Source organism: Furipterus horrens, unplaced genomic scaffold, assembly GCF_987537825.1.
Source record: "Furipterus horrens unplaced genomic scaffold, mFurHor1.1.pri manual_scaffold_11, whole genome shotgun sequence".
Taxonomy (NCBI): domain Eukaryota; kingdom Metazoa; phylum Chordata; class Mammalia; order Chiroptera; family Furipteridae; genus Furipterus; species Furipterus horrens.
In genome coordinates, this window is record NW_028327181.1 from 95493903 (window position 1) to 95504047 (window position 10145).

A 10145-nucleotide genomic window follows, 5' to 3' on the forward strand; every position below is an offset into this window, starting at 1 on the left:
GGCTACGAGGAAGGTGAACATTACACTATACAGATAGCTTGAACCACAGGTCTGAACAGGGTGCCCGAGATGCTTCCCATGTACAAAGTCTCCAGAAAGCACTGGCCGATCAGTTGAACATGATAAAGACATTCCGTCATCACCTCTCACCTGGTCTCTGGCCTCCTTATAACCAGGAAAAAAAGCCCTTTTCAGGCTGGGTGTCTGGATCAGAAACACAGCCCGTGCCCAGGAAACAAAATGAAGAAATCTGGCAGCAAAGGAATAAAATCCCCTGTGCCCATGGGCGAACGGCCTCCCACCTCTGACATGAATTCAAGTGCAGCAAACGCGCGGCTGTAGGACGAGAGAAGAATTCAGGTGACCGGATGGCCAGGATGCATTCCGTTATCTCTTAGCAGACGGGGCCCGGGGCTCGGAAGCCGAGAGAAGGAAGAGGCGTCTGCCGCAAGAGCCACTCTTGGCCAGGAGGTGCATTATCTCATTTAGGAGCACGAGGGCGGGGGAAACGTGGCGATGTCCCCGGCAAAAGCATTACAGTGAACGCTGCTGGGATGTTCACGTGACAGTGAGCGTCCCTGCTTCAAAATCTGAGAGGGGCTGACCTGCCACGGACCAGCCGTGGCGCTTTGCTCGGGGGAGGGGTGCGTGTTTCTCTGCAGACACCACAGCAGCCAGAGCCGAGGATGAGGAGCCCACGCTGTGCGGTCCCCAACTGGAGACCTAAGAAAGCAGATCACAACAGGGGGGACAGGAGGAATGGCACCATAGGGAGCCCTCGGTCCCATCTTTAATTCACTTAAAAAATTAATCATTTGCAAATGCTGATATTTAACAGGCTTTATTCTGATACATTCTGCCATCCAACAGAGCTTCCCGCGATAGCAAAACTGGCCCGTGTCTGGGCTGCCCCTCATGGTAGCCACTAGCTGGTCAGCACTGGGGGATCTCCATTTTGCATTTCATTTAATCTGATACGTAAAGGTCCAATGGTAGGGCATTTTCTGGTTACGGGACCCAACCAGTCACCCCCCTTTCTGACCCCAAAGCCTGTGCTGGACACCTGGCCAGGAGCTGCTGTATTAGGGCCAGTGAAAAAGGCCTTCCCAAAACCATGTTCTAGCCACTATTGGCCCAGCCATAGCTAAAAAGACAATTGGAAGGAACTGGAAACGTTGGAGTTCTAATACAAAAATGTGTTCAAATTCTCCTGCTTTAACTTTTTTTCTTTAATTGACATAACGGGTAGGAGGGTGACAGAACCTGGCAGACGAGGGAAGGAGCCTCGATTTTAGCCCTAACCCTGGTGCAGCCTCAGGATGCAGCCGACTCAACCTGAAGGCCAGAGAGCAGGGAACGGGCGGCCGAGCGTCTGCAGCCCGTGGCGGGAGCAGATATAATGGCAAGGCTGCCTGTCGTTTGTTCTGTGATCAGGCAGGGATCCCGGAGCAGCGAGTTCACCTCCGGGCGCCTCGGCTGACTCTCACACTCAAACCCCACGGCGTGATTCCGGAGTGTGCCAACAGCTTCTGCCGCGGCACGCACCCCAGGGACACAGTACACTGAGCGAAATGTCATCCCAGATAGGAGCCCGCGCTAATTATAATGTCAGCCTTCCCACTGAGACGCAGGCAATGAAAGGGGACTATTACCGTGTTTCCAAACTCCTGGAGGAAATGAGAAGCGTCTTCAAAAGGAACCTGCTGGCGATGAAAAGTCAAGTGATCGGAGACTCCCCCCACGAGACCACCGAGACCAGAACCAAAGGATCCTGGCGGATCAAAGCAAAGTGAAGGCCAAGGGGGGGGGGGGGTGCGGGGAGAGGACACAGAGGGAATGAACGTCATACGCACTGCATAGCGGGGAACGTGGTGAGTGTGCCCTCTGGCCGCCATCACTGTCACTTAATAAATCCTGAGCTGCAAGACAGACTTTGCCACCGTGTTCCCGCTGGGAGAGCTGAGGCTCCCAGTCTGACCGAGGGTCACCAGTGGTCAATGATTTGCTGGCTCCACGATCAAGCCCTGGCCCTTCTGACTTAGAACCCTGTGCTTGTCCCATCTCTCCACGTCGCCTTCCTTGGGGTGGCTAAAGCGCTGATGATCTTCCGTTCCTGGACCGTCCTCACTCGGTGGAGGTGGTGGCGGCTGTGGGCACGTGGGGCCTGTGGGCGGGTTCATTTCTACACAGACCCGCAGAGCGACCACGGGGCAGGTCCTGCGCGTGGATGAGGCTCCGGGCCATGTGTTTTCTGCCCAGATCTTGTTGCTGAATGGATAGTTCCCTGTTGAGATGATCAACTACTCATGGGAAGAGATCAGTAGGAACTCGATTGCTACCTGATTTTTAATCCCACGCAGACACGGAAAGGGAGCCTGGTCTCCTCAGGCCCGGGAACCTCTGGAAGGCCGGAGCCCTTGAGTCTATAATCTGTTGCGTGGAAAGCACTTTAAGAGACACGTGATCAATCTGGGGTCGCTGTTATAAAAGCAAGTCCCTTCCTCGGGATGTTGTTTTCCAAAGGACTCGCGCGCCCCAGCCCTAGAAGAGGACCCGGAATGAGGAGGACAGAGGTGTCGCCACCCTCAGGAGCATTTGCATCTGTCCTCGCGGCCGCTGGCCTCCACTGGCCCTTGCCACTTATTCCCGAAACACTCCAACGGCCTGCGCGCCTGGACACGCGCGCCTCTACAGCGAGGTTCTTTCCTGCTCTAGAGCTGGGGACAGGTGGTCCTCACGGGGTCTGTGCGCACCCAGAACTGCCCGCGAACACCGCGTGTGCGGCACCCTGCGATAAGAGGGGCCACAGATGACTCAGACCCATTGGACATTTAAGTGGAGATGCTGGTGAGGGGGCTGGACGGGTCGGTTTGGGGCTGGGGGGCTACAGTTGTGAATCACTGACACAGAGATATTATTTAAACCTGTGACACCAGATAAATCACCAGGGGTCTAAATAGACATGTCTCCAAAGACCCCACTCATGTGTCCTTGCACGTGTGAATTAACTATGAACCCAAGCGCCCTGGGTGCGTTCATATGCCTATGTATGTGACCTCTGACCCCAGAAACCAGCAGGAGACAAGACACTCACTAACAAGCTTTCGCTTCTACATTAAAAAAAATTTTTTTAACAAAATGTCATCCCCAGGATATATAATACCGAACCAGCAAAACAAAAACTTCAAAAAAAAATCAATGATCCATTTAGTCACTTTGAAAAATCTGTCTTACAACCCAGAGTCTCAGGGAATGTCGGAGCCCTAAATTTTTAATAAACTAGAAAGAACAACCCTAAAGAAGGGAACTTTTCAAAGGTGAGCTTGGCTGGTCCAAAGGTTATGGGTTACTGCTAAAAAAAAACAAACCAAAACCCCAAAGGTAAGCTGGCAACAGACAAGCTCTGGAAACAGTCCTTGGCAAAGGGCATGAGGGGGTCCCACGGGAGCTGTGGGTAGGGGACCCTCTCTTTAGACAAGTGAGATGCTCGAGACCCAGGAATGAGCCCCAGTGGGGTCTGCGGAAACATGTCTATTTAGACCCTCGGTGATTTTATCCTGCGTCACGGGTTTCAATAACAACTATGTGCCAATGAGTCACAAATGTATGCCTCCAGTCCCCAAACCGACCCATCCAGTCGGCTCGTTAGCATCTCCACCTGAATGTCTGACAGCAATCAAATCCCGGAGCCCAGAACCGAACTCCCCACAGCCCCCCCTTAAACCTGCTCCAGCTGCAAACTTTCCCTCTCCGGTGATGGCAGCACCGTCTTTGTGGCCGGTCAGCCATGGAACCCCAGGGTCCTTCTGGTCCTCTTTCTTTCACACCCCACAGGCACTCCACCCGGAAACCCCGCCGGCTCCACCTTCAACAGATACCAGGGCGGGAGGCCTCCCCGCCACCTCCGGCACCGTCGCCTGGTACCGCTGCCATGGTCTCTGCCTGGGTTCCTCACAAGTCTCCCTGCTTCCACCCTGGCCCCTGCTAAGCCCAGTCCGAACTCAGGGGACAATTCCAGTTGAGCACACGGGGACACGGCAGGGTAGGGGCATCTGTGATATGAGAAGGGGCCGTCAGAGGAAAGTTATTCCTGGGTCCTCAAAGCCCATCGCTATGAATCCTGGTTCTTAGAACACTTTTTGTTCTGAAGGAAGACAGAGAATCCCCACTCAAGCCAGGATAGTTATCCTGTTGGGCTCTAGACCCACTAGACAGATCTTTCTTCTATTTCGCCTGATTAAAGAAGGCATCTTGAAGGGCAGAAAGACAGCAACTATTACAACCAAAAAGGCAACACAAGTACCTCCTCTAATGATTAGTTTTGAACAGCGTGAGAGAGGCTGGAGAGACTTTCAAGCTGCCCTCTGCAGCGCCGCTGGCCCTCCAGTGAGCTCTCTAAGAGATCGGGGGGGGAGCGTGACCAGACGCCCCCCCATGCAAATCCACTGTGGCCAGCTCTGTGGGCTGGCGTCCCCCTCAGGCTGCCCCAAAGGCACACTCAACAGCAAGCTCTAGAAAACCAAGCAGAAGAGTTACTTAGCACCCAAAGAGAAAAGGTCAAGAGGGAAACGAGACACAGAGGCCGCAGAGAACCTTGGGCAAACCAGCCCATACGATCCCACGGCAGACATCCCTAAGATCAGAGCCGGCGTGACAGAGAGCAGCGCTTCTCACCGCGAGGGAGACCGAAAGAAGTGACTGGGCATCACAGGCAGGTCAGCACACACACTGGGACACACAGCACCCTGCCACTGTTGTTCCTAAAACACGAGCAAAAGCAAAAGCAGCCCCTCGTGCAGGCCCAAGACGACGGAGTTACCCCCAGGGGAACGGACCTGGCCCGGCTGTGGCCTTGGTCCCCACACGATGACACCAGAGGTAACGGGACAACATCCATATCAGCTTCAAAGGGAAATGGGGGCCCCGAGCCCACTCAAGGCCTCGCTCCTGTGACACGGTAACAGGGTGACACTGGGAGCTCTGCAAGGACCCAGGTAACACGTCCTCGGGGGACACTGCCTGAGCAATGCTGTGGCTCTAACCACGGTTCCAACACAATGGGAACTGGATCGGAATGTTTAAGCTCCAAGACTGAGGAAGTCGCAGGGGGAGAGGAGAGCCGAAGTATTACTGGTGCCAATAACAGCATTTCTCAAGGGGTCGTAAGGCCCACCTACTGTACTACACACACATAGATGTTTACATACCGATAAACACATATATAGCACGCAAACACATCACGCTTTATTTATAAGATATATACATATATATAGCATCCTCCTTAATTATCAAAATAAATGAAGTTTATTTTGTAACGAACATCCCAGTTATCTCAATGGAAGCGCTATCCCCATTTCGCAGATGAGAAAACCAGGGACCCTGGGTCACTTGTCAAGATACACCAGCAAGTAAGAAGAAGAGCTGGAATTCCAAAGAGTAGCCCAAGGAGTTCCTCGGGTTCCCTCTCTGTTTTTTTATAATACTTTTATTCTTTTTTATTCTTATCTGTGTCTTCTAGTGATGCTAAATAAAGCATGTATTACTTTTTTGAAATCGAACACTAATAAATTTTTTTCAAGGAAAATAAATCCAAAGACACAAAACTAGTTCCTCCAAAATGCTAAAAAGAATTGATAAGGGCATTTCAGAAAGGTAGCCTGCATAAAGAAAGCAGGTAAGGCAAATATCGACTTAAATGGCACTGAATTCGGTATTTGGAAAGAGCGTGACGTGGAACCAGAGACACCCCATGTTTACGGAAGGCTCATTCCACGGCAACCAGGCAACAGTTATGAACTTAGCCTCTAAAGGACTCGCTCTCCAATACGCAAAGAAAGGAACTCACTGATGGAGACAGGAATGAAATTGTTTGAAGTGATAGGAACGGGAAGTTTTAACATACAATGATCCCTCGAGAAGAAGTAACCCCATAAATAAAGTCAAGAAAGATGTGCAATTCCTCCCCGACCCCCTCAAAAAAGGATCTGCATCCTCCCGACTGCCCAGGCCCCCTTTCCAGCCGGGCCACGGGAAGGCGGCAGGTGGCAAGACCTCACCTGGGATGTTGTGTATGGTGATGGCCAAGATGAGCAGCGTGATCCTCCTCCAGCTGCTGCCACCGGGAGGGGCCGGGTTCCCTCGAGCAGGCAGCGCGACAGCAGGGCCCTCGGGGAGGCCGCCGGCCAGCGTCTTCCTCCTCTGGTACGCCTCGCCGTTCTCACTCTTGTCTGAGCAAAAAGAGAGGGACGGGAAGAGAGAGCGCTTTGAACATGGGCAACTACTGTGAACTTGGGCAAGCGGCGGCAGGAGGAAGCGTTCAAGACCAGGACATGAGCTACTTCCTGACCCCTGAACGGGCCGCGGGCTCTTCAGCGTGTTCCTTCCTTTCGTCATCCCTTCGCCCACTCAGCATTCACTCAGCAAACGCTCGCTGAGCAGACAGTCAGCGCCCCACGGAAAGGTATGAAGAGGAGGAGGAAGATGAGAACGGGACACCGGGAATGCCTATTTTAGAGCGGCAATGCTGACTCGTCATCAGAAGCAGATTCTGGAACCGGACTGCAGGCTCACAGGCTGTTTAACCTCTTTGTGCCTTTGTTTCCTGCTTCACAAAATGGGGTAACAGTACCTATTTTGGGGGGGCTTGCGAGGATTTGAGGGGAGGCTGCGTGGAAAGGCTCAGACTGTCCTTAGTGCTGTGGGCGTGGAGTGTGGCAGTCGTCACGTGCCCTTCCCTCCCACAGCCCACAGAAGTCTATCGTATGTGACTGACTGCTCTCCTGGCCACAGTGACTCAGGCGGAACCCGTTCAAACACCGGGCTCAGCCAGTGAGATTCTCTCCCCGGGGATGGGGGACTGGAATGGGGAAGGAGCCTGGACTCAAGTGTGGGTTCTCAGTCCAAAAGGCCACATAATGGAACCTACTGTGCGTGAATGGAACAAGGAAGCAGGCTGGAGAGAGACGGAAGGAAGCAGGTACCCGTGTGGCCAGACAGACAGACAAATGGCAGCCTGGGTGCCACAGGACACTCTGACCTTCATGACCTTCATGACCTTCATGGCCAACTTTAGTACCCAGCCCTTGACTTCCGTGCACTAACCCTCCTTTTAATAAGACTCTTTTGGGAACACAGTGAAGGGTGTCATTTCTCAGGGCCAGACTGTCCCAAGCACCCCTGGTCTCCTGGGTCATACGTTTATTCCTGACAGAGGCAAACTGCCTGGATCAAAGCAAAGGAGAGCGAAGAGCGAGGCTGAGGGCCAGGCTGGGGGTCACAGGGCGGTGGACTTGTGGGGGAGGCTTCCCAGACGTGAGGCATCCAGAGAGAACCTTAAACACGAGGGGGCACAAATGGAAAAGCCTTTCTATCATGAGTGGGCGTGAGAACACACAAAGCATGACTCGGACGCCCCAGGTGGTCACCAGAATGTGTTTGTAGGAAACCCGCTACAAGCCGGGTAACCACGCATCCTCGTCTGGCTCCCATTGCAGGGCGGTCACTGGTGCCCCTTCCACCCTCGGCAGCGTCCTGGTCTGGGCCACGTGCAATGTGACTCCCAGGCCGGGGGAACCACAGAAGCCTGATGGGGGCACGTCCCTTGCGGAGGTCAGGGGTCACCCACCCGCAGGATGGGAGGCAAGCTCTGTGTTCCTCCTTCCCTTCCCTGCTCACACATGGCTCACAGGCAGAAGGACGCTCATCTCCAAGCTGAAAGTTGCAGGGAAGTTCCCCAAAGTCCAATTAAGAAACAAGGGGCGACTCCGGGGATTCCTTTCTCTCTGACCTCACTCCTTGCTGTGACGCAAGGCAGGGGCAGTTTATCCCACCCTCTCGGTGCCTCATTAAAAGACCAGAATCTCAGTCCATAAATCTGACCACGCCTTTGGTTCCCTTTTTGGATGAACCGCCCAAGTGGAATGCTGTTGTATATTCCAAAAACAGGAAAAGAAAAGCAACACTCCTTTTGAAGCTCATTTTGGTTTGTTCACGCAAATGGAGCCAGCAGGGCTTATGGGGGGTGGGGGGGGAGAGCACCAGACAGGGCGGCTCTCCCCAGTCCCGACGGGCAGTCCTCCGGAAACAGCTGACCGTCCGCTCCGACAGGGAGAAGAGGCCTTGAGTGGACCCCCTGGGACGCAGGTTGGCCAGCCCTCCTGCCTCTCCTCGCACGCTGGCCTCTGAGGAGCACACGACCGTCTCAGCTGGACAGCAACCCCTCCGGGCAACAACTGCACGGACCAAAGCTGAGTACCCGCTGCATGGCATCCGCACCGCGCCCGCATGCGCGCGTGCAGCGTAGGCGTCCCACTCAGAGAAATATGAACCCAAGTGACCTACTATTTCTAAGCGTAAGTAGGAAACACTTATTAACACCGAGGACAGAACCCAGGGCTCCAGCTCCTTTGGGAGGGAAGAAAGGAACCACTTCAAAGTGGATTATCATCAAAAAACCCTTTTTAACATTTGAACACAAGTATCTAAGAATCCACACAAAGAGGAGGCCCCCTGCTGGAGCTCAACCTGAGGTCCCCCCACTTCGTCTTTGCGAGAGGGGCACCACTTGCTGCATTTGAGAATGAGGACCCAGGGGAACAGACGGACGAGTCCAAGGCTCACTCTTCCCACTGGATCACAGCGTGACCTAAAGTGACACAGTCACTTCCTGGTTTCCGCGCCCCCGAAACCAGGGATGCGATTCTTGCCCCCACGCATTGTACCACAGAGTGAAACCAGACAGAGGTCTGTGGGCACAAGCCAGGGGGCCTCAGCAAAGGGACCCTGCTGCATGGGGAAGGCCCACTCCTCAGGGCTTGACTCCCTCCCCCACGGAGTGACAAAGTCCTCATGTCTCTAGATCAGTGGACGGAACCCATTTTCGGATCAGCAACTGCCTCTGGAAGCTACGCTCTTCTCTGCAGCAAAGAAGAAAATATATTGACAGATCATTTCTAAGTGATTTTTGAATCCTTATGGATTCGAGGACCTTTGTTTTCATAACCCGTGGGCCCAGTCCCACCAGGGACACAGGCTGTTTGAGTGTAACGAGCCTCCCATGAATACGGCAACACTAATTAACACATCACCAGCCACGAGAGCTTTGAAAGCATCCCTAAGACATCACTGGGGACGGTTTGGCTGAATTGGCACAAATAGGCAAATCCTTAGCTGATTAAGTGCAGAAAATTTCAAATCCCTGGAAAAATTCCTCCTGAAAGCTGAACCTGTTACAAAACCCAAAATGAAGAGCAGCAGTGATATACATTCACTGTGTATGATGACGTGAGCGTGAACAAAATCAAAGGGCCGACCAGGAGCGGGGAAAGAGGAGGGCACACTGACTAATATTTTTCCTTTCTTCTTGTTTTCCAGAGAATCAGAATAATTTGGGGGAAGAAATTCAATTATCCACATGAGTGGGACAATGCTCGCTGAGAGTCTGGTTCTGTCTCTCTGCTCGTTTATGGGATTAGCATGACTTCCTTTATGTATTATAATTTATGCTGAATTTGAACATGAAGTAATTACTCAACATTGGCTAGTATCAATGCAGGCAGATGGGGACAGCAGAGGCCCACGGAGACCCTGAGAGGCCCTTCCTGATAGTCAGACGGGAATGTAAGAAGGAGCCACGGTGGTTCCCTCAGTCTTGGCAGAGGGCCCCTCAGATCAGAGACATCCAAATTTACAGCCTGTGGCTGTCTCTAAACCTATCCATAACTCTCCTACCGTTTCCTCTTTGCAAAGCTATAAATATAACTGCATTAAAGACCCCTGCCCACACATAAAAAGTCCCTAGTAACCCTAACACAACAGCTGTCATTTGTCCCTGCCCCGAGTACACTGATGTTTTGCATATATGCAGTCATTGCCAATGGTGACGAGAACAGATGCTGGGTCACACTGGCTACCATGGGACCGTGGCCCTGTGAAGCCGTGGGACTGTGGCCCTGTCAGCCATGGGACCGTGGCTCTGTCAGTCATTAGCCATGAGGCTTCAGGCACACGCTGTCTCTCTGCCTCAGCGCCACTGTGGTAAAATGGGCCTAATAATCTTATCTACTTAGTAAGGTTGTTATGAGAACTGAAACAGATGTAAAGCACCTGGCACATCAAAATCACAATCAATGTTAGTTATTACTACT